Below are 22,331 nucleotides of genomic sequence, written 5' to 3' on the forward strand. Positions count from 1 at the left end.
CTTCCATAGATATAGGATTGCCCGACTTTTAAAATAAAAAGCAATCACACCATATAAGATACCCCACACCAAACAATGGCAGAATATGGAGGATCATTATTAATTGGTTTTGATTTAAACCAGCTGCCAAGCATGAGGGGAGGGCTGAGGGCTTTAGTGCCAGCAGCAGCACTTGGGGAGCAGGGGCTGGTCTTGGGAGCAGTGGAGCTTGGCTGGACTCTAAGCTGATTTGGCCAGCAAAAAAGTAAGTTCAAAAGCTTTTAAAGAAAGATTTACCTTGAATCTTTATCTGTGCTGAAAGTATGAAGAAACTTTTCTGTGGTTCTTAAGTCTTAGAAAATTGTTTCATCTGTGTCTATGCCTCTTCTGCATTTCTGGGCTAAGAATATGTTAGGGAGCCGGTTTGCTAGCAGGAGCGTTCATGGAAACAGGTTATTTTATGAGCGAGGATGATCTGCAAGCGGTTGCACATGTGGGTAACTTCACCCAGTCTCACAGAATTACTCTTCTGAGTAATTTACTTGCATAAGTAAGAAAATGCAGTTGTAAGGGATAGGCTCATCCCAAAGAGAAAAGGCATGTGTTGCAAAATAGTACTGGTTCCAATGTAAAGCTTGAAGAGTGAGCAGTTAAGTAACGGCATACAAGTTATGGAAAAGGCTCAGACCTTGAGATAATTTTTTTTTAAAAAAGCGTTAGAGGGAAGCACTGGCCGCTGGCAGGCAGCCTCTGAAGAGAAAACTTCAGGCTTCAGGTTATCTGCTGCCAGCCACCCCTGCTCCACTCGGCAGCACCGCCCTCCCAGCAGCATCCCAGTTCCTGGTACCCAGCTCCTGCCACCCCGCTGCAGCAAAGCTATCTGGAGCATGAAGTACCAGGGAGTGTAGAATGATTGATGTAATGAGTGATCTAATTTCCTGATCGGTTAATCCCAAATTAAAATCCTTGTGGTAAGATTTAGGTCTTTGCGTAGCATGAAGCCGTAGCTTAAAGAAGGGCCCTTCTTATAATGAAGTGACTCCCATTAGCGGGGGACGGCAGCGCGCAGTATCCCTCATTAAGCAGTACCACTGCTCCTGCAAATGAAGAAAAATCCTTTAGACAGGGTGTAATCGGGCATGGAGAGGAGACACACAGCAAAGGCGCCAAAGTTAACATGACTTCAGAGAGATACAATCCCATGCAGCAGCAGCAGCAGTGCGCTGAAACTGTGCTGATGAGGCTTTAAAATAACACAGAGATAAATTCATGCTGAAATTTTCATAGATGGGAAGTATGTCTCACCCCCAAAGTCTGTGTAGGACTAACTTAATGTTAGTATAAGCTTCAGAGAAAGATAGATGTTGGGAGGCAGAGGTCATGGGGAAGAGCTCGGAGATACAAACTGTGAGGATAATTGAAGGAGGAGGAGGGGAAGCCAACAGCCGGCTCCAATGTGATGCTGTGGGCACAGGAGGTGTTTGCACTGGTCCTGCTGAGGTGGGCTGGGTGGATGGAGGGGAGGAATTGGCAGGGATGTCCCCAGCCCGCTAACGGGAGGGCCTTAGGATTCGAGGGATATGGGGAAATGAGGTTCCCCTATTTTATCAGCTTGTAAAATGTGCTGAATTGTTTAGTTATCAATGTGTTGGTTCCTCTGGAATGGCTTTCCAACAGCTGCATTTACAAATAGCAGGCCTGGTCTCTGTTGTACGGTTTTGTTAGGTGTTGGCCCAGGAAGGCAGATTTTCAAGATGCTCTAGAGATGGTGCAGTGGTGGGGAGCCAGAGGAGGGGCTGTGGTTAGCAGGCAGCCAGCAACACCCTGTTAGAGGGTCATTGTCCGCTGAGAGCCCAGCCTAAACCCGTCCTGTGTGCTGGTCCGGTGAAGTTTTCCAATGTGCAATGTGTGAGAGCGGACCCTCTGCCCCAGCAGCTGCCCGTGGGGTGCTCTGGCGGTGAGTGAGATGGGGAGGCTTTTCCAGCGGGTTTGTTTTCAATTCCACCCTCGGCCGTTTAAAGCTATCAAGCAAACAAACTAGCACCTGCAGCCAAGTATTAATTCTGCAGCTTAGCTGTGAACTTCAGACACTTGTCTTGTGACTTCCACTAGGAAAATGCCGGAGGGAGAGTAACCTTTTGCAAGTGTGGGTTGTCTCAAAACATGACTCTGCTTCCTCTTTTACCCTTCAGGCGTGTCCTGCAGCACGGTACCTGCTGCTTTCCATCACCTGGGGCTGGACCGCTCTGGGCGAGGAGCTGCTCAGCAGATCCTGGCAATGGGGCCCAAAGGTGGCCTCAGACACTGAATCTAATTGTTCGTAAAAGGGGGTTTCTGTCAACAACATGAGTGGTGTGGTTTGGGGGATGAAGGTGCAGTCGCAGCAGCCACTGGCGTTGCCTCTGCCCTGGACTTTGCCAGGGGAGATGGGGCATCCCAAGGGCTTGGGGAGATAACGCAAAAGTTCTGGATAATTAGAAAGTGTGTGAGAATTGAAAATTACACTAGGGCAACCTCTCTGCTTGTTCTCTTTAATATTAGAATTGCTTGAAGTGAATCATTTATAATGAGACTTCTCCTGTTGCCGAATTTTAGGTATCTTTGACGAAATTTGCTGTAGATTGTGCCTGGGCTGCTGTAGTGGTGTGTTCATTTCCAGCAGGAATGGCTTGTCTAATTGTATGGTGATTTGAATCTCACCCTTCCCCACACAGACATCTCTCTCTCTCTTTGTCTTCACTCCTGTTCCCACACCCCTTTGTCCTCATCTGCTCCCAAGCTCTGCTTGTCCCTGGCCAAGTGCTCCTTTCTCGACTGCTCATCAGAAACACCCATTCGAGATGTTCTGCTCTCCAGTACACCACAGTGATTTTTTTCTAAAGGCTTCTGTGTGTGATGTTTACTGCTCTTAGCATAGAGGAGGCATCGTGGCCTAGCTGATAGACTGAGGGGTTCAGCTCTGGGCCCTGGAGGTCCCTTCTTGGCCTTTCAGAACAGGTTTGTTACAAGCAAGGTCTGTAATAAGTTCAGACTCACTCTGGCTGTGTCTATACTGGGGAAATGTGGAAATGCAGAAAAAAAGCACAGCCTGCAGGCTTTGTTTCCTTGACGAGGGGAAGTGTCTGCAGGCAGGTGCTTCTCTCTGGCTTGCCCTGCACCCGGTGTCAGTGGGGCTGAGCCACCAGGGACTGTGTCACCTTGATTCATACTAAATGCAGAGTAATCAAACATGATAACGGCCTTAGAAAGTGCCATGTCACGTATTGCTTAAAACACATTTCCTTTGGATTCATTTTCACGCACTGACAAGATCGGGTCATTGAACTGGCCGCAGCAGTTTGCAGCCAGGAGGTGCCGTGCATGGCCAGCTCCTTCCAGGCTGCTCCGCTTCTCCCTCAGCGGCAGCACCAACTCCAGGTCCGCAGCCACCGGCCCTGGGTGCACGAAGCCCCAGTCGCTGCCCGCTGCGGCCGCCCGAGTGCTCCTGCCTTCCCGCTCACGCTGCCTCCGCCAGGCAATCTGTTTTCTGCTGGTGCCCACTCCAGAAGGCAGCTTGAGGATCTTCATCATCAGAGACAAACTCTGTGCTGAAGTACATCAGAGAGAGATAAAATGCCGTTGTCTCTCCCTTTGATCATCTTAAAGGGACTGAACTCTATTTATAAACTGTCACTCACTTCCCTGTGCTGCTTGAGAAATTCTGATGAAATGCCTGGAGATGCTACCAGAGGGATGATGAATGTGGGATGCCAATGGCTTGGCTGCTTTTAATGCAGGGATGAATTAGGACCTAGTAAATGAATGCCTATTTCTAAAGTAAAAGAAGAGAAGAATAGGGAATGGGGAAACATCTGCATGCTCTGCAGAGTGCTATGAGCATCAGCTACTGGTGTTCAGGGCAGCCTGGGAGCTTGGTCTGGACCAGCAGTTCCTTGCACAGCTGCTGTGTGCGAGAAGTCACTTCACACCGTAAGAACTTCAGGGCAAGGACAGGCTCTAAGACATCACATTACATAGACAAGAGAGTCGGGATCCCAGCTAACAACCTCCCAAGAGCACAGAGGGAATGTGGGGCAGAGGCAGGTACAGATCACAGCATTTCAGAGTCTGTGCAGCTTCCTAAGACGTCGCTGTCCTCCGTTCTCCTTCTGCTGATCTGCCGTACACAAGCTCAGCCCGAAAGCCCTCTGTGCCACCGTGTTCAGGCTTTCTTCTCCCCTCTGATTCACGGAGGCATTTCAGCTGTATTTCTAGGCATTTGACTGTCAGGTTTAATAAACAGATTAAACAAACAGGCATGTGCCAACCACCCTTAAAGCCTCTCGCTTGCTCAAACAGTTAGCAGATTTGAATATTGGGTGATGAATTTAAGTGAAGCATTTCTGCTGATGTATTGCGCACGGTTGCCCGTGCTGTAGCTCAGCTGGAGGAGGAGGCGCAGCGCAGGGAGTGTGAGGGCTCCTGCAGCCGTGACCGGTGCTCTCGGATGTTTTGCCCTTTGCGGGCAGATCGTGCAGCTCAGTTCCTCCGTCTCATCGGCTGCAGTCTATAATACCGATCTGCAGGGACCCCCAGTGATGGAGCCCCATCCTCCCCAAAGACTCGGACTGGTTTTACTGGTGTGTGGGAGGCTGTGGGAAACACTGTGCCCCCATTACAGCTCCACTGCATGCCTCTCTGAGGTGAGGGTTGGTATTTGGGGAAGGGATTTGGGGCCATAGTTGAAGCTAGCAGGGAATCAGTATTCCAGGATTCTGTATAAATAGCTCAGGGATTTCACCCGAAGGTGGTGAAGCCCATGTAGCTCATTCTGCATAACCTGAGCTATTTAAAAGGCAGCAAACACGAGTCCTGTGAGATCAAGATGGGTGGTCGAGTCCACTGGCAAAGTGGACTGAGGAGGGAGGTGACTGGGAGAAGTGGGTCAGGGTGGGGTAAGATCCCATCTGCTCTAACACAGAACTTAACGTGCCGTCTCCCCATGAGGGTTGCAGCTTGTTTACTTTTCAGTAGAAACAAGCCTTAAATTTCATGTTTATCTTTTGCAGTACATTCATAAATTGTAATCTGAGATTTCCTCTGAATAATTTATAGAAAGCACAAATTGCATTAAGCGGTAATCACCTATGTGCTAGGAAATGGCATAAGGAACAGGATACCGAGTTTAACCAAGGCCACGGTTACAGAAGCTGCATTTCAGAGCCCACCCGAGCCTTCCTGGGTGCTGTACACATGGATTTCTGGCCAAAGGCAAGTTATCACTCCTGACATGCCAGTGAAAGGTGGACAAAAGCTCCTGGAATTCAATTTGCCTGGAGATTTAATTTGGTAAAAGAAGTGACCAAAACCACAAGTACATAAGTTGTGATGCTCTCGGAGCACTGCTTGCTTGGGAGTCTCTCTTTAGCTCTGTCAAGAGCAGACAAGTTTGCAATAACCCACCCAGCAATACGAACAATAACAGCTCTCCTGGGTTTGTTTGATGGCTCCTAAACTCTCAGTCCTTACACCCCTCTCCTACTGCTTGTAGTGTGGCTGATGCTAAAGCATCTCCCAATCCCCTGCTGCCCCACAGCCTGTTCGGTGTCACGTACAGGTTGCCACTGCCCACCGTGGACTGGTGAGGTGGCACACGAAGCCCTGTGCAGCTGGAGGCTGTGGGGAAGGGTCTGTCCCATTGCCTGCGGCCACACGCTGCAACATTTGCTCGGCATCTCGGGAAAGCCCATGGAGCAGCGAGGGGATGGGCTGGGGGTGATGGCTGTGTGCTGCTTTGCAAAATATTTGACTCTGCTCTGACTTATCCTGCTGTCAGCCCTTTGAGGGGAGGCAGCGTTCCTTCCTCCCCTGGGGCAGGCACTGCTGGTGTGCTGGGATGGTGATTTCTTGCTCTGCCCCATCCTGCCATGTACAGCACAGTGAGCACCCAGCAGAGCATCCTGGCTTCTACAAACTGCCTTCACCACTTCCAAAGCAGGCTTCAAGCCCCAGCCTGTTCAGTATGCTTCTCTTGTGTGAACCCATTTATAGGCAAAATATCACTATCCCAGAGTGCAGCTGCAATAACTTTTCTAGCATTTCCTTGGGAGCCACATTTACTTAGCAAGCTTAGAAAATACCCTGTCAGGCTGAGCTAGAAGTGCAGCTTTTCCTTCAGACCGAAGATTTCAGCAGTCCTCAGAACAAACATGAAGAAACCCAAATCCAATGGCTTTCAGGCTAAAGTCCATTCTGTGTTTCTCATTGCCTCAGCACAGTCTGGTTATTCACTGCAGCTTGTCAGGAGCAGCAGTGGTGTGGATGGATTGTACCGTGCAGTCAAGGGCACCGGTTTCCAGCTTGAAACCAGTGTTAAATTGGAAAAGATTTTCCTAATTCAATAATTTTAGGCAGAGGTTGATTAAACAGTCTGGAGAGACAAAGAAAAACAGCAAACAAAATAGGCAGGGATTAGGGCATTTATTTATTTATTTGTATTCCTTCTGCTCTGGGAGGTGGTCAGCTGTTCTTTAACAAGCCCTAGCAGATGTGTCCAGCTAATTCCTAAAAGCCTGCACTGGATCCCACAGCTCCCCAGCACGTCAATCCATGTGTAGTGAAGGGACGAGGTGCCAGAGGGCTCGCACTGGCCGTGAAAGCTGCAGGGCTGGCAGAGGGACCCCTACCCCCCCCCCCCCAGCCCAGCGCAGGCATTGCCCAGGCGCAGAGATGCTGCCAGTCAATGCTCATTAGCAAGGAGATTGTTATTGCCCTCTCGACGCCAAATTCTTGCCCAAACAATCCAGTTATATTTAAATTGCTTTAAAACCATTAGGGATAATCAATTCACATTAAAGATCTGCAATTCTCAGCAATCAATTTGCTTGTCTGTCTGCAAAGTTTTCCTGGTTTGAGGAAGTTTCCCTTAGCCGGCGGGTGGTTCATTAGGTGAAAAGGGTTGGGGTCACTGGTCCCGGGTCAGGGGCTCCTCACCTGCTGGGTGAGCCCTGGGGAGCTGCCAGAGGGTGGGTGATGGCGGTGACCGCTGCTTGGCCAAAAAGAGAGGAAAAAAAAAACAGGGGAGGATGGCAGTCGGAGGAGAAGCTGTTGTTCTCTGTATGTTTGCAAGAGGAAAAGCTGGGAGAACTGATTTATCCATCCAGCAGGTAGGGATATGAGGAAAAAAATTCAAATTTATCAAAAAATTAAATATTCATAGGACATTATTCATTAAGATTCATCTTGCCAAGTGGGTGAAATGAGGCAAGGGAAGAAATTACCTTGCTTGAGAGTGTCAAAGTGATTATGTGATTAAATTGCAATTTATAATTTCTCCTTCAAAAATGTTACTCCTTGATTTGTGTTTCTGCCCCCTCTCTCTTTCTTGAAGTCTCCCATTATGTGTGTATTACCAGTAAATGCACAGGGCTTGTCTGACAGAAAAGCCTGCAGATGTTTCTGCGCGCACTTGTGCAGAGCCAGCAGCCCCGCTCCCGGCGCGTGTCCTCTGCCGACGCTTCCCGTGATTTGCTTTTCCTCGAGGTTCCGTGTGCATCTCCGGACCAGCCTCCCCCGCCCCCACAGATCCATGGCTCCGTTCACCCATTTCACGCGCTCTCGTCCCTGCAGCTGTGGGACGGAACAAGCCCTCAGTTCTCAGACCGTAGCACAGCATAATCCATCCTCACGCTGGGGATTTGGTGCAGAAACCCGGTGGCTTGGTGCTTGCTTCTGTAATCCACCCCCGTGGCGGGGGGGCTGCAGCTCAGCCCCTTCCATATGCACAAACCTTGCTCCTTCGGCACAGGCCAGACATGCTCAGCACAGGCAGCAAAAGCAGGGAAAAAACTTGTTCTAATATTTCATTCTCGTCTAAAGAACTCAGCCTCTTGTTGCTGTGCCTAATCTAGAAAGGAGAGCTATTTCTTTTTTGCTGCCCAATAAAGATTTAGTGGCGTATGTTGGCTGTTTGAAAAAATACAATATTAATTCATGGCTCGTTTATGAACAGCACAAGGCTTGCACAGGTTAATTAGTTGAGGCAGGCTTTTCTTCAAGTGAATGAGCAGGCATAGGGTTTATAGCTCTGTCACCCAGTTTATTTGTTCACTTTCTGTTTTATTTTAAAATACACTTACACAACAATAAATAAAATCAACCATGATGAGGCTTGTCTGCAGCAAACATTTAAGCCCTGCCACAGTGGCAATCCACAGAACAGTTATCAGCCCCACAGGAGCTGGTGTCTCCTGAGCGGTGGGAGAGATGCCTGGGGGGATGGGAGCTGTGCCCAGCGGCAGCCAAGAAGGATGGGGAACGGGGGAATGGATGTGAGAAAGGAGTGGGCGGTGTGGGTTGCAGAGACACAGCAAAACACATGGGCTGCTGCTCGCAGGGAGAGAAACCCTCATCCCTGAGCCGCCTCTGCGGGCTCTGCCCAGCGCCGCTGAGGCTGGTTAATCTGTGCTAACAGCCACCCTTCTCTGATCAAACATTATTAGTGGCTAGATGGGCCGCTTTGCTCGGAGGAGATGATAAAAGAGTTAACCTTGGCTATTAAGCCAAGCATCCAGCTCGTGATGAAATTAAACACTCCACCACTCATAGGGCAAACACCCGAGTGAGGGCTAGAGCACCACAGGGAAGGAGCTGCAGGGAGGAGGAGGTCGGAGGGAGTTGGAGGGGCTCAGCAAGCTTGATCCCCGTGGATGCTGCAGGGCTTGGAGTAGCTGCGTCCCTAAAAGAAACCGAGATGAGAAGGGGTATAAAATACCAAAAATATTTCCAATGAGATGTGAGGTTTCTGAAAGCCTGCAAATCTCACAGACAATGGCTGCTCCCAAATCAGCCACCACAACAGAATACGCGTGGGCCAGACGCTGCCTTTCCTCGGCGCGGGGCTATGAGCCACCTCTGCAGCAGAGGCTGGGCCAGCGTGCAGGTTGTGTCAGACCAGGCACGGGGCGCAGCAGACCGCAGAAAGAGCAGAAGGCCCTGCTGTGGGCAGGCAGTGCTACACCTGCCTGCGGCAGAGCCCAGGGCAGCTGCCTGCTTGTGGGATGCCGACCCAGGCCTCGGAGGGGAAGGGATGGGATGGGCTGGACCAGCATCTCTGCGAGAGCAGCTTGCTGTCGAGAAGAGCATTGCTCTCACAGCACCGTTTCCCTGGTTAATAGCGTTATTCTTGTAATTGCTGTTACTTTAATCATTATACTGAGTCCCAAGAGCATCCCCCATTCATTGCCAAGCCATTGAACTGCCAAGGCACTGGCAGAGGAATGGCTTTTTCTGAAGGAGTCCGTGTCCTAATCAAAACACATGTGCCACTGACCTTTTTCCATCACTGTTGTAAGAGTATTCCCTGCCAAACTAAATGCTCATGTCTTGGGTTGGAAGAATGACAGCATGATCTTAAAATGCACAGGCTGGTCTCCTGCACCCGGGATAAAGATAAGGACCAAGGGCAGAGCGCTGGAAAGGAGGAGTGACTCCAGCAGTGCCGGGGAGGCTGGCAGCGTGTGTAGTGAGGCATCTTCTTGGCAGTCACAGAAGCGTTGGGTTTTCTGTTGCATTTCTCCTTCTCTCACCTTTCCTCCTGCGCACAGAGGGTGCAGTGAGCTGTGGCGTGGGGAAGAGGGTTGAGGAGCAGCCTGGGCTGGGGATGTCTGGGGTCAATGCCCTGCAGTCATTCTGGGGACAGCGTGTAACTTGTTTACTCCTTCCTTCCCCTTCTCTTATGCCTGAAACGAAGGCATAGCAGAAAGGGCAGGTAACAGAGAGAGGGAGAGGAATAGCCTGATGTATCGCTGGATCTGAAAGCAGAATGCTCCTCAAGTCTCCAGCATGGGAAGCCAACAAGTATATCTAATAAAACACAGGTCTGGACATATAAAGTTAGAGGTAGAACACTGGAAAGACACTGAGCTCAAGGAAAAGTCAGCCTGATTTAACTGCTTTAAATCAGTTTACTTGGTTGTTTCTGCTTCACTTGCAAGACATCGTTATAATTACTTGGCATCGGCAAGCCATTATTCAGAGGTTCTGGGCCCGGGTAGCAGAAGACATGATTGTCTCATAAACCTAATGAGCCATACTGATGACTGCAGGATAAGGACTGAGCTATAAACAGCCCATATTCTTTATTTGTCTAGTTGTTAGATCTGTATTTGCAGCCCAGACCTGACAGTGAGTTATGCAGGCGTGCTGTGTGCTGTTACGTTGCTTCTTGCACAAAGTACAGTCAAGCATTTGCACCCCCTTCCCTTGCAACCACAATCAATAATGGATGGAACGTGAACTTGGACCCTGCTTTGAATGCTGCCTCCGTCTACGAAGATGCTGGTGGGAAGTACAGCCCAGTGCAGTTGTGAGCTAATGGCAGCAGCAGTTTAGAAGTGACACCACTGCTGAAGCCTTCTGCCCACAGAAGGTCCATCATGGTCAGTACAGGGTGATTCTGCCAGCCTCTGCCTGCTAAAGGAGAAAGTGGTGGTGCTGGTGGGAGAAAGTGCATGTCCCTGGTTTGGAATTCCATGCCTGCTTCCAGGATAGGAATAAATCAGTCAAGAATTGGAATTAGTTCAATTCTTAAAATCGTCCAGCTTAGCTTGTCTGAAGAACACGTGCCCCAATTCCGCAGCAGGGCTTTGGCATCGAACCGGTTCATCCCTCTCACACAGCAGGAGAGCTGCCGGGTTAGGGCTGCCTGGTGCACAGGATGCCCAGTGCTCCCAGTTAAACTAATCCAGTGGTCAGCTTATAACGCTCTCCTAACAAGAGAGAAGCATCCAAATTTTCTACCAACTACTTCCATCCTTCCCGCTGCACTCTGCCCAGATCTCCTGCGTGCATCAACGTCTTCACCTGGAGACATCCAGCCCTGCCAGCAGCTCCATCCCAGGGTGACACCCCCCCCTCCTCCAACCCTCGGGGGCCTGGGCAGGGCAGGTTTGCTCGGTGCCAGGCAAAGCTCCTGCCTGGCCTTGGTGTTGCTGACACCTCACACAAGCAGAGCTGAGAGCCTCCTCCCGCTTTGGCCACGTTTCATAAACCTCCTCAGCTCCAAACCTTCAGGCATCAGCTCCGCGCTGGTCGGGGGTGTCGTGCCATCGGTCATCCCACGCGACTGCTCGGAGAAATTGATTTTCTGAGATCAAACGCACAGTGCACCTGTGTGTGTGAAGCCCAAATTAACCCGTTCCCTGCCAGCTCCCCTGCTCTTCCCCCAAAGGCTCCGTGCGCCCCGAGCAATGGGAACAGTGGGGAATGAATGGCACACGGCAGCTCTCATGCAAAACCAGAACAGATGCATTTTTCATTCTGCATCCAGCACATTTCAGCCTCTCTGCCCTGAAGGAGGCATGCTACATTTGGTGTTGCTGGAAATCATTTTTTTTTCTTTTTTTAAGCTAACTAAACTGAAAGGCATTAACTCTTCTCTGCTAGGCCTGTGCAGATGCAGGAAATTGGCAAAAGCATCTCTTGGTACTGAAATAGCATTCATTAGCCACAGAGTCTTCTTCCCCAAAAACATTCAAAAAACCCCTGTTTCTGTAGCAGTGGTTTAGCTCGGAGGCAGGAGCAGTGCAGCAAGGCTCCTCTACTCGGGCACCAGGAGCAGGATGATGCCCTCGGCCCCAGGGACCCACACACCTCCCAGGGTCAGTTTGCTGGCATCTTCACAGGTGGCTCCTGTGAAGCTGAATTCATCTGTCACCCTCAGATTCCCACCTCTGCAGCACACAGAACTCCCAGTCCTCCCTAACACTCCAGCTCCTCGCAAGTGGGAGGTATTTTTCTGTAGAGTTTTTGCCAATCGTCTACTCAAGTGCTTTTTTTTTTTTCTTGTTTTGGTTTTTTTTCTTCCTGAAATCAAGCAAAAAAGACTTCTGGAAATGCTGTGTATCTTCTCTCTGTGCCACACTGGCTGACCACCTTGAACTCTGAGGGACCCGTGGCATGACTTTGTCCTTCTTGCATGGTCCAGGAATGATGCTGGTGAACAGCAAAGCATGCCAGAGCTGAGCTGCGGCAGGGCAGGGCCAGCTCAACTCATCCCTGCACCGCAGCATTTCCAGCTGGGAAATGGCTCTACTGTTCCTGCTCTTCCCACAGCTCTTTTTTAATTGAGAATGACAGAACTGTCTTACTCTGCATTTTATACCTTCAAATGAACGACCTTTGATGTTGTGTTGATTAATTATTTGTGCAACGGGAGTGTTTGCTGCCCCAGATAGTAACGGGGGCACTCAGGGGGTGTGGGGGTCCCTTTGCCCAGGGGACTCAGCAGTCCTTGATGCAGACAGGAGCTGGGGCAGCCTGGCACATCGTTCCTTACCGAACCCCGGGGATTGGTGGTGCCGAGAGGAACAGCATCAGTTCAGATGCTCGAGGGACACGAACCAGCTGTAAAGTGCCGAGCTCAGCCCGGCCGGTGGTGCGGGGCTGATCCTCACCTGGTCCCCAGGGACGTGCTCAGAAATGCTAGTTGCACAAAACACTTGAAATGAGGCAGTAGGAAATTAAATATGCTTATTAGAGCTAAATATAGCAGCTCTGTTCTTTGGTGATACATGTGAAAAGCCCCTTGTACCAGAAAAATACTGTGGGCCTCTGCCAGAAAACAGATGCAAGAAACCTTTCGCAGCCTTGCTGGGGGAGCTGCTGGTGCTGCCTCTGAACCTCGGAGATCCTATTTTTAGCAGCGGATCAATGTAGGCTTTTCTGCCCATGAAGGAAAAGGCAGGCTGTCCAGCCAGTGTTGGCAGGTGTGAAGAAGCCTGCGTTAAATATTAATTCCTGTTAGACAAAGAGCCATTTAGTCTCTGTCACTCGGGCAGCGCAGATGGAGAGCCCGTGCAGGCTCTGGAGGCCGGCGGCAAGGGCGGTGGTCTCGGTGCAGGGGGCACCTTGCTGACCTGGCAGCTGTCAGGCACTGCTGCCTCTGAGGAGTCCCCCCTCCTCAAGCGAGCAGTAAGCTGAATGCTTCGTTGAGTCACACTGGTGATGGGTCCGTGGATTAGGTGACAGGTTGGTGGAAATGGTGTATTCCTGGGCAGGGCGTTGGGTATGAGTCCGTGGTTGGAGGAGCTCAGTCCAAAGCATTTTGCAAGTTGCTATTTATTAACCTTGGCAATGCCCTTGCTCCTGCAGTCTTGGCCAATACCACCATCCTTGTTCTTGGTGTAGGGAAACTGAGGTAGACAGGGATGATGCATCTCTTTTGTGCCCTCCAAAGAATAGCAGAGCCGATGTTATCTTAGCTACCAATCCAGTCCTTTAGTACTCATTGCTGCTGAAAACTTGTGTCGTTCAGACAAGCTACAAAGCTGCTCCTTTCCCAGTAGCTGCTTTCCTTCAGATGTGCTTTGATTCCCATTTCTGCCGGAGGGAGAGGGAGCTGAAGCATTGGCAGAGAAAAACCAGCTCCATTCCCCTGGGCAGAAGGTGCAATGCTGCACCCCTGTGGGAACTGGGAGCCTTGGACATCAAACCTGGGATCTCTGGGTAGATGCATCTGAGCTTTCTGTGATCTACAGCATCCCCAACTATGTCTGTGTGTGGCCCGGCCACCGAAAGAGGGGGAGAAAAGGGGGTCCTGGGCAGGCATTACATGAGACTTCTTTCTCAAAGCCTAGAAGTGGTAATGATGCGATTCCCTGTGACAAAAAAAGGAGACAGCTGAGTCTTTTTCAGCTTGCAGGGATTCTGGAGTTGGTTTTGTAGATAACAAGCAGTCAAGTATTGTCACTTCTTGCAGGCAGCTTAATCCTCTAAACTTGAAATGTTTCATCTGGAAGTAGGTATATTTGATCATACAAGGGGGGGGGGGGGAAATTAAATAGGAGCCCCATGCAAATAGGAAATTATGCAAATCACCTTATATATTAAACTGATAAAGTTTGTGGTTGCTATTTCAACTCATGTTGCCTGAATACAAATTCTAAAGTAATCTGCTAAATGTGAGCAAGCCTGATATGCATGATAATATCAGGCCGGTTCCCTTCGTGCCCCCGTGCTGCAGGGCTGAGCATTGCTCTCTGCACGAGCGTTTGGCTTTTGGCAGCAGCTGCCACCGAGGTTTATTGAGTAGCCTCCGTGTCCCAAACATCCTTTCTTCTTGCGGAGCACACTGTCATTTTGGAGACCATGAAGCCAAGCCTGGAAAACAACTTCTTTCATCCAAGAAAACAGAAACAGTGAAGCCATCGATGCCAGCAGCTCCCCATTTGGATTTCTTCCTTTCCCCCCGCCCCTAGCCCTGGGCTGATAGGCAGCATGGAGTGCCTGCAAGCTCCTTCCACGGGGCTGCAGCCATAGCCACTCTCATGCTCCAGGCACCAAACGATGTCTGGACAGTAGAGTATTCAACCAGTGCCTGCTTTGTGCCGGCAAAGGGCTCTGAATCCTTCCTTGGGTGCCAGGGACAGGCTAGTGGGCAGCAGGACACAGCAAGCCGCCCACAGAGCCTCCAAATGCTGGCAGGATGCAGCACTCGGAGCTCTCTGGTCGCCTTAGGGCAGCAAGTGGCCTGTCTTCTCCATGGAAGATAACACACAGGGAGCATCACTTCCAAAAATAATCACCCACAAGCGATATGAAGGATCTTGACCAGAGAGCACAGCTACTTCCCTCTGTGCTGGGTGGAGCAGAAATCTCCATTAGCCACTGTTAGCTCAGTTCCAACCAGTATTATACATACCATCAGAATATCATATATCCTTTTGGACATCTTCCTTAACTGTCCCCCTCTCTGCCAGTGACAGGAGAGATGTTCAGCACCACTGGGGGAGAGTTTGCATGCTGCTTCGTAGGGACAGTTGGATGCTTCAGCAGGAGCCCTTAGATACACTTGTGTTGGCTTTATGGAAATTTGTCCTCTGAGCTCCCTTTTGTACTGGTGGGGTTTCAGGAAGATCTTTCAGATGGCTGCAGCAGAGCTGCCAGCGTAATTCTGCATGCACACTAGCAAACCCAGGGACTTTCAGCACTGAATTAGCAAAGACTTTGAGATGCTGGCAGGTTGGCCTGGAATTAATCGGGGTGGCCACACAAGTGTCCTCTCGTTATTAAACTGAATGAGTCATTTTTTCAATAAACTATTATATGTGCTAGAGAAAGGATTTCCTGGGTAATAAAACCCCAGCTGTATTTTCTCAGCAGATGTAATAAAATGAGAACTTGACCAAGTTCTGGAGCAGCATCCAAGACGCAATTCATCACCCATGAAGAAGTTCGAGCTCCCTGGTGCACGGCACTGTTTGATGCTGTAGTTGCTTCCCCACGAACCAGTGATTTCCTGAACCATGTAAGAGGGCTCAAGCCTGACTCCTCTCCTGCAGCTTTAATGCTACCGTGACTTTGCTGAAGTGCAGGGTAATTTATGCTTTCCGGGAAAAGAATATGCATTTAATGAGAGAGTTTAAAACCTTACAGCTACCAGATTGAAACAGCCACCCCATGTCTTCCCCAGGTGTTTCTCACAGCTACCTGTAATGCATTAGCCTGTTCCCTGCGGTGTTCATATTTAAACAAAGACTTGCCCTTGCGTTCCATCTCCTGCACTGACATCTTGCTGGAGCCATCCTGCTGCACCTCTGCTCCTCCATCTGTAGAAGGAAAGTCATCTTCACCCGTCACTGTATTAATTTTTTATGCTCTAAATCTGAAGAGTAAGAAATATTCTTGAATATCTGGCCCTGCTGCTTCCTTCTGCCTTTGTGCTATTAAACATGCTAGAGAAGAAATATCAGCCTTGGGGTTTACTGCTGCCCAGATCTGTTGTGGATTGGTTTGTTTTCAGATATTTTCCACATACACACACCCATTGCCATTGTGAAAATGGCAAGTGCCCGAGAGAGGAAAACTAAATATGCTCTTGGTGTTTGACTCTACTGTTTAACTTGTGTTTATAATCTCTTTGTGGACCGTGCACGTGGATGGGCTCTTGATTTCCCTCCTGTTAATGTCTGACAGTTCTTTGCAGTGACCATGTCCTTCTGTGTTACACTCGCAGGGTCTCATTTCCTAACTGGGGATGGTTGAACACGTCAGCAAGTGCTGCTGACAGACGAGCTGATACAGCCCGGGGCTCGAGGAGCAGGGGCAGGCACGCCAAGAGCGGTTCTTTAGCAACTGCATTGCACCGTGTCAGCAGTCCCAGGCGTGGCTGTGGGTGACATTTCCTGCCCCACACAGCTCGCACTCGCTGTTATTGCCATTATTTATTGATAGTGTTTAGTTCTGAGGCTCAGCTGGCAGTGGGAGCATGCTCCTCGCAGCCTGGCACAGCTTGGTGATATCCCCTCTGCAAGGAGGGGGGGCTGCAGGGGACAGAGCCAGTGGTGGTGCCAGCACATCGCTCCCAGCAGCGGGTGCTGGGGGCGTGGGGTTGCTGCCCATAAAAATGCCCATTTTCAAATGCAAACCATCGAGCTGCTGCCCCACGCTCCCTGGTAGGGTGTGCATCCACCTGAGTTCATCTCTGGGGAAGCAGCACCTCTGGTTAATGGATGAGAGGTCTGACAGGAGCACAACCAATCTGTGAGGAGCAGAACAAGAGGCCACAGTGTTAAAAAGCATCTACCCCTTACAGCCCATCCATCACGCTGTGCCTTCCTGCAGGCACGATGCATCCCATCCCGGCAGCACCCAGAGGCGGCCAGCACGGGGGAGGGCTGATGGCAGGACCCGCCAGCTGCGCTTTGGGCTGGTGGGACAAAGCAGCCCCCTCCCCACTCTCGATGTGTGCGGAAGTGCCAGGAGGTGGCTGGGGCATCCGGGTGACCCAGGCACGAGGACGGGGGGATCCCAGCTATCGGCAGGAGGGGAAGGCAGCGGGGACACAGGGGGTGGGACAGCAGCAGTGTGCGGCTGCCTAGGCTGGGGGCATCACTCCAAGGTCAGATGAAGAGCGAGGGTTGCAGATGATCTACATTGGCAATTTTAGAATAAGATACTGCTGAAATCCTTCCCCATGAAAGTCGGAGCCTGTGAATGTCAAAGGTTTCTGAAAGTCAATAACCAGAGACATGTCTGCTCTAGGCCTTCCCTGGAAACAGGGGGTGGGAGGGGAGAAATGTCAGATGAGCAGCTCTGATCTCACTTCCCCACGCTCATGTTGAACTAACCCCTAATTGCCTCTCATCCGTGGGAGCCCGTGTCAGCAGGCTCCAGGACAGCTGGGCTGGGACAGCCGGAGCTGGCAGAGGGCTCTGTAAAAAACAGAAAAAAAAACCCACCTGTGAAAATCTGCTTCTTGTTTTCTGCCTTGTTGAAATGCTGAATGTGAAGGGAGAGCCACATGTCCTCTCCCTGAGCAGGAGCCTCCAAGCAGCCAGCGAGGCTGCAGATGGCCGCCGGCAGTGCTGCTTTACCTGCTTCACCTTCGCTTACGCCGCGGCACGTGCGCTGCTGGGGATGGCACACGGCTCCTTCCCCTGCCGGCCAGGACAGGGGGAGCTGGGGACGGGGGAGCTGGGACACCGGGCACCCCCACCTTACTGCCCGCCGGTCGCGCCCGAGCCCGGTTATGCTGAGAAAGCACTTGAAGAGAGTAAACACATAATTAGTAAATGTTATCAGAGCGTTACATCTGGGAGCGGCGCGTAGCAGAAATTGTGCTTATAAGCAGCCTCCAGGACTCTGTGCACTACGGTTTAATCGGGTATGAAATCACATTGATCTCATAGCTGCCTTCCCCAAGTTATTTGTAAGTGAAGTCCTAATACAGACTGGGGCTCTTATTATTCCTCCTGACTTGCCTCATCGCCCATGGCCTTTAAAATGTTCCTTTCACATCTTCTTCCTTCTCCTCTTCCATTTCCCCTTTGCCAGCTCAGACATAATCAAAGCAGAAGCCGTGTTCTTCGTGACTTCTGCTCCTCTGTCAGAGCCACATTAGTGCTGGCTGACGTCTGTCATGTTTCTCGGAAAAACAGGAATTTCTCTGAGGCTCTTGAGGTAGGACATTTGCTATTGGCAAGGGAGGGGCGGGAGCATGGCATGTTAAATGGCTCAGAAATGCCCCAAGTTTGCTTTAACCTCTTCAGCCAGAGTCTTAGGGAAATGTTTCCTCAGCCCTGCAGCTCTTCCCAGCCGCCCCTTCCCTGCAAGGATGCTGCTGAGAAACATTCAGAAAATCCTTCCAGGCAGAAGTAAAGATTCTTTATATTCTTTCACACTCTCTCCATTTCAGAAGCCTCTGTGTTTTGTGGCTGAAGTTGCTGTTCCAGAAAGATACCCCTCGGGAGGAGGGGAGGGGGCTGGCTCCCTGCTGTGCCACTGTGCTCTGAGCGCTCCGAGGTGCACGCAGCTGCTCTGCAGTCCAAAGGTCTGGTTTGTTGCAGGATGTTTGTTGCATATATACATTAATGTTGCTCGTCAGTTGGTGTGTAATTGGGAGCAGTAGCTGCCTATCACTTGCCGCAGCTGCGCTGGCCTGGCACTGTCCATCCCACCCGGGGTCAGGACTCACAGGGCAAGCGGTCCCACTTACGGCACAAGACATGGGCGAAGGTGAGTGGCTTTGCAGAGGGGCAAAGAATGAGCTTCAGGCAGCTACGAGGGGTTAGGCTAGAAGGCACGCTGAAAGTGCCCAGTGCTGTTTGTTCTCAGGTTTTTTGCAAGTCTTGGCTTTGAGAGGGGGTTGCAAATTTTGAGGCAGTTGGTTGCCTGCGGGGCTGTGAGTCTGCTGAATCCCCTCTGCCGCTTGTTCCCAGCCGCCAGCAGCTCTGCATCTCAACAGCACTTCATAGATGAGAGGAAACCGCCTTGCGGCACATTCATCCTTGGTTTAAGTAGTCACTAGTGAATTAACCCAGAATTTCTGGCCATAGTATAATTTTCCCAGTTTGGGGGAGGGAAGAGAAGTTGGGCACAACAGCACAGCCACGAGAGGCTGCTGGGGGATGGATGCTGCGGAGCCCTGGCTCACGGTTTTCTTTCTGCCCCATTGATCGCCATTAGGAAAGCCCTCGGTGCAGTGCTGCCTGCTGAGAGAAACCCTCCTCAGCACATTAACATAACAGCAAAGCTGGCACACAAATAAGCAGCAAAATTTGCTGTTGCTGGCAAACTTAGTGTGGAGAGCTCAGAAACGCAGAGGCTAGGGATGAGGCAAGGGCCAAATTTCTGTGCATACAATGTGCAAGTGGATAATCTGGATAATGTGACGCTGGGATCTGAGAAGCACACACGGGAGCAGTTTTGGAAAGGCTGGACTCCCAGCTTCACCTGGGCTATGGCAGGAATTTAGAGCTGAGCAGGATTCTACCCCGCATCTTGCAGATGGCTGTGCCCAGCAGCAGCCAGGGTGGAGAAGGACCAGAAACACCCCAAGGTTGTGTGTTCTTGCAAAGCTGGATCCAGCCTGTTCCCAGCACTATTCCCTGTCCCGTGACAGCGGTTTCCCAAAGACTCGTGTAGGGGAGGCTTGGAATAACTGATTTCTGGAAAAGACTGGAGGAAAGTCTAGATTTTGTAAAGCCCCAAATATGACGTTTTCAGAATAAATATAATTATACACCTCCAAGGGCAAGTCTGGGATTACAGCTCTTGCTGCTGAGAGCAGAGGTCTGAATCCCAAATTTATTTCTTGTGGAGATGCAGTGAGATGCTTTGTAAAGACAAATTTAAAGTCAGGACACATATATCATTAAGGATGTGGGATTTTAAGAGGCTTCATTATTAATTAACATTTATATTACAGTAATGCCTAGGGATCCCTAAATGAAATCAGGGTCCCATTATGCTAGGGCTGAACAAACACACACGCCGTGCAGCCCCTGCTCCGAAGAGCACACGAACCAGATCGAGCAGCAAAGGAGGCAAACCAGGAGACGAGAGCGCGACTGAGTTTGGGGCGAGTCCTCAGCAGCTGTCCTGGGTGAAATGCTGCCATGTCTCATGCGATAGCACTTACTGCTTCCTCTGGTAATTCTTCACTGATCACCCTGTGCGTTGGAAAGTGTCAGTTTGTCTGTGGGACTGTCCTGTCACCAACCTGCCCCGTGGAAGGTGCAGGTGGTCACACGTGGCCCTGTGGTGCCAGGGCTTCCTGTCCTGGGCTGGCCCCTCCGTGGTGGCACATGGGTCCGTGACCTTCTCAGCCATCAGCATGAATGGCATTTGGCAGTGCAAGAGCCTTGCTATCCATGGGTATGAATGTCACTGAAACATAAGGTTACTGTCGTAGGCACCAGCTGTTCATCCCCTCATTTTGATGAAAAAACCCAGTGAAGCATGGAAACTACTGGCTGCTGTCCTGCAAAGAAAATATACCTCTGTATGTGCATTGCAAGGGAGGCTGGAATGTGAGCAGTTCCTATCCCGTGTGTTATTTTATCTGGTTGTGTTTCTGTGTAAACCAAGACTTAGCATTAGCATATTTTCTTTTCCTTCGATAGATCCAACACGTTCTGCAAGCTGTCTGCAGGAGCATTTTCTGTTTCCCAGATGAAGTAAGATGGAGTGCAGAGTCCTCCCCGTGCTCCTCCAGCGAGTTAGGCACAGGGCAAGGAGCACTGCTGCCTGCTGCAAGGCTTGCTCCTCTTCTGGAGAGGCCCCCTCCCCTCCAAAGGTGCAGAGTTCTCCCTAAAGCACCAGCCAGCATTTCTTATGTCCGGGTAACACCCACAGAAAATCAAGCTGTTTTCTGCTGACTTCCTCTCTACCCTGTGATGCAGCGTAACTTCTACTTTTTGCATCCTTGGTAACTGACTGCGTGCTCTGTTGTGTTACCAGAAGATGTATGGTCGACCAAGCACTTCCCCTCTGTTCCCCGGATTCAGCAATCTGCAGTGCTGATTCCACTGCTGGCGGTATTTCAGTAGGTGACCTGCGTGCTTCAGCAGGTTCCTTTTCTAGAAACTTTCCTGCCCTGTGATCACCGTTCAGTGCTCATGTGATGGCCAGCAAAGCCCTTCACCCCGGGCTGGTGTGTGCTCCCAAGAGCTCCTCGCAGGCAGGTCTCACCCCAGCCAGGGGCCAGAGACCAGGAGGAATGAGGGGAGGATGCTGCCTGCCAGCACCGCAGTGCGCAGGCTGCACCCACGGCGTGCAGCTGGGCTCCTCCATCCCATCCTCCTCTTGGGATTCAGAAACTCCGCAGCCCGGCCCCCAGGTCCAAACCTCAGTTCCTGTGAATTTTACTCCTCCGTAGCGAGATCCAAAGCAGAACAAACCCGTGCACTCGACGGAGGATGCTCACTCCCTGCGAGTGGGGCTGGCAGTGCTCTCCACATAGCGGGGTACCAGCTGGCTGAGGTTTTGAGTTAATTGCTTCCTTTTGAATGTTGGTGTGTTTGTCTTAGTGCTGTTAGGTGTACTATGCTGTAGGACAATTAATTAAGTGTCAGGATGCCTACAGCCCTTGTATAGGCATCTTTTATTAACTGCTGTTTAAATTGAGATCACTTTGCTTGTTACAATGGGTTCGACCAAGCCTCCCCATCCCAAACCACCGAGCTGTGCCGTGGGGCTGGGAGAGCTAACCCTGCCTGTGAATGTTGCAGAGGGGGAGTTTTTTCCTACTATTTTAAATGCAGGAGGAGATGCTCCAAGGCTTCAGACAGTAATGTAAAATAATAAATGAGTTTCCATGAGGGAGATATAAAACAAAACTAACTGGATTGCAGGCACAGCACGGCTCAGCTCACCCCAGCTGGGGCTGGAGCCCCAGCTCAGGCATGCTGCTGCTGCGAGGTGCTCCTCGGGTGGGGTGAATGCGGGGTGCAGAGCCATGAGGCTGGGCAGGCATGCTGCCTGATGGCCAGCAAACACAGCCCAAACCAAGAACGTCTGCAGATGAAAAACCAGGCTGTGTCCTTACCCCAGGGAGCACCCGTCTGCAGAGGATGAATGGTGCAAAGCTCTGAAACATTACCTCAGCTGTTAATTGCTGAAAAATACTTTTGGATAGAATATTTATATGGAAAAATGTTAGCGAGTGCTCATCCCAGCTAGACAGTGCCCCAGTGCGGCACTGCACCAGCCCCAGGGGGGGTTGCAGGGCCCTTGTGTAAAGACGGCGGGCCCCCAATACATGCTGAGGTTATTTTCTCATCTTAAGCCTCTCAACTAAAGAGGAGGAAAAATCATTGTGATTGCAATGTCCAATTGTCAAATATGGCCAGCCTGGAAATCAATCCAATAAAAATGGAAAGCAGGGTGCTGGGGGCAGGGAGGCTGTGCTGGCAGAGGAAGGAAAAAGGGTTTGCTCAGAGACTTTAATTAAAATGCCATAAGAGGTTTTCAGGACACACAGCAGCTCTTCCTACTTTGGTGAAGAGATAAAAGCATCTCAGTAAATGCTGACACACACTCTGGAAACATTTTACTGTTCCCAGGACAGCTGGGAGATGGTGTTTGCAGAA

Source organism: Falco cherrug, chromosome 16, assembly GCF_023634085.1.
Source record: "Falco cherrug isolate bFalChe1 chromosome 16, bFalChe1.pri, whole genome shotgun sequence".
Lineage (NCBI taxonomy): Eukaryota > Metazoa > Chordata > Aves > Falconiformes > Falconidae > Falco > Falco cherrug.